Source organism: Gekko japonicus, unplaced genomic scaffold, assembly GCF_001447785.1.
Source record: "Gekko japonicus isolate JY-2015 unplaced genomic scaffold, Gekko_japonicus_V1.1 scaffold1685, whole genome shotgun sequence".
In the NCBI taxonomy this organism is placed as follows: domain Eukaryota; kingdom Metazoa; phylum Chordata; class Lepidosauria; order Squamata; family Gekkonidae; genus Gekko; species Gekko japonicus.
The window spans coordinates 216,386-219,272 of NW_015167102.1; positions in this window are offsets into that span (position 1 = coordinate 216,386).

The following is a 2,887-nucleotide window of genomic DNA, read 5'->3' on the forward strand; positions in this document are numbered from 1 at the left end:
CCCAGGTTCCAGGATAGGACCCAATCCAGTTAATAATTAGTTGTGATATGTTTAATTTAATCTAATCTCTCTCAGTTTTATACTCTACATTTATAATAATTGACAGCAAGATGTCTGGCTTTCTGATTTATACAGAGGTAGAGCTGAAACAACGTCCAAGAAACTATGACCACCAGATCCAGGAAATGACCCAAATAAATGCTCTCACAAGCCATTTAGTTCAAGATCCTATAAGGAAAAGACCTTGCTTAACTTGAGTAATTCCTGCCAGATGTTCAGCCCAGATGTACCTTAGATAGAATGAGGGAAATGCTAAAGTAATACATATAAGAACCTCAGCCATTAATACCAAGGTGATACAGCCATAAAGAGAGGAGAGCTGTCAACTAATACTACTCTTGGGGGAGGGGTTAAATTATTTAATTCTAAATTAACAGATGTTGCATGAGCAAGGCAGACCTCCAAACTTCTCCCTTGAGAACGGGACCGCTGCCTGCCAGTAGGTTTAATAGGTCTAGCCTGCCCACACTCTTGCTCTTCTTCTTCAGCCTTCTTTAATAGAATTCATTTTGTGATGTGTGTGGAACTTAGAATATTTAGTTCTTATTCTGGGCACTAGTGTTGTGTGATAGGGATGCCAGCTTCCAGGTGGGACCTGGGGATCCCCTGGAATTACAGCTCATTTCCAGACTACAGAGATCAGTTTCCCTGGAGAAAATGGATTCTTCAGAGGGTGGACTGTATGGTGTTGTACCCCACTGAGGTCCTTGTCCTCCCCAGGAGTTTCCCAGCCTGGACCTGGCAACTGTATCAGATTATATCAGTGTGCTGACTGTCAGATGCTTTTTAAAGTCTCATTCTTAAACTCTGGCCCTGTCCACATGAGGGGTTTTGGGCCAGGAGTGGGCCGGATCGGGCGTGATCCCACTGCAACATCTGGGCAGCGTTGCGCACCCATCCCCGATCCGGCCCTTCCCCCGAAAAAACGCATCAAAAATGATCCACGACGGCCGCATCAATGCTGGCCGTGGGATCGATGGCCCGTCTTTCTGCCGGCGCATCTCCGGCTCCTGCCTGAACTGCGCATGCTTAGACATGCGTAGTTTGGCAGTCTCCCGTTCCCCTCCGTCGCTTCCCCCAGCATCTGATCGTGCCGGGGAGGGAATGCGCCATGCCTCAGGGGATCAATGTGATCCCGCCGCGGCGTGTTTCTTTTGGTGCAGCTTTCAGAAGCCGCGCTTCAGCCCATCCCTTTCCGCCCCGTGTGGCAGGGGCCTCTGTTTTTCATTTTTACTCTGTAATGAGTGTTTCAGTAGTAGAACACCTGGTTGGTATGCAGAAGGTTCTGCATTCAGTCCTCAGCATCTCCACTTGGAAGATGGTGTGAAAGACCTTAAGCTTACATTTGTTTTGCCAGAGTCTTTACTTTTCCTCATGGGCAAAGCTCCCACTTTTTAAAAGGTGCATTCTTGGCTGTTACATGGCTTCTTTCATTTTATTCAACATCCACATTTAACATCCTTTTTGTTTTGATGGTACCTTTCCTAATCTGTCTCTATCTAAAGGAAATACTTCTTTCCACAATGAGTGATTAAAATGTGGAATTTGCTGCCAGAGGATGTAGTGATAGCCACAGGCATAGACTGCTTAAAAAGGGAATTAGACAGATTCATGGAGGTTAGGTCTATCAGTGGCTACTAGCCATGGTGATTGAAGGGAACCTCCACATTCAGAGGCAGTAAATCTCGCAATACAACTGCCAGGAGGAACGGGTTGGCCACTGTGTGAGACTAGATGGGCCACTGTTCTGATCCAGCAGGGTTTTTCTTTTGTTCTCAAGAAGCTGCCTCCTACCAAGTTGGACCATTAGGTAAGCTCTTTATTTTTTTCCGTCAACCTCCGGCAGCTGTCCAGAATTTCCCCCCCATAACTGTTAACTGAGATCCTTCTGTGAGAGATGCCAGGGGTTGAAGTTGGGTCTTTCTAGAAGTTCTACCAGAGATCCATGACTCCTCCCCAGAACAATTATTGAAGATTTAATTAACTTCCAAGTATTCTGAAGAGATTTGATTCTCTTTAGTTTCACTTTCTACTTCTTTTTAAGGTTTCCAGGCCTCCAGTAAGAGCATTTTTGTGGGGCCCTTTCTGCCACCAGCCAGTTGGGAAAGCCTGCCCGCAAATGGCCCCCAACATGACATAATGATGTCAACTGGAGGTGGCATCCTCATGTTGCTGACATCGGGGGTGACACTCTAGTTTTTGAGCAAAACTCTGGTAAAATTGGGCTCAAACTATAGAGTTTTGCCCAAAAACTAGAGTGTAACCACCCGACATTGGCAATGCAATGACATCACTTCCACAGAAGATTCCGGAATGGACCCAGGAGACCCCCGCTGGAAGACAGGTAGGACCTATCAACCCTACTTCTTTTTGGCACACAAAAGATACAGGCCTGAAACAGAGCAAGACTTTTTTCAGAATGCAATATTTCTGTTCTGATCAACACTTTTCAGCATTTTTCTCATATAAGATTGTAATACAAACCAAAAAGTAAGAAAATAAACAATTACCACCTGCAATGTACAACAGGACTAGCAACATGGCCATAATGATTTCCATGTTATATTATATTATATTATTTATTTATTTAAAACATTTATTAGCTGCCTTTTACCTTACAGGAACTCAAGATGGCTTACAATATAAATGACAATAAACCACAATAAAATACATGAAACCACTGATTTAAAATCAATGATGTAAAACTATCAGCAGGCAGAAATGAAATTATTGAATGCCATCCTGAATAAAATTATCTTCAGCTGCCTCCCCAAGGTCAAGAGTGAGGGGGCCAACTGCACCTTCCCAGGGAGGTTGTTCCATAATC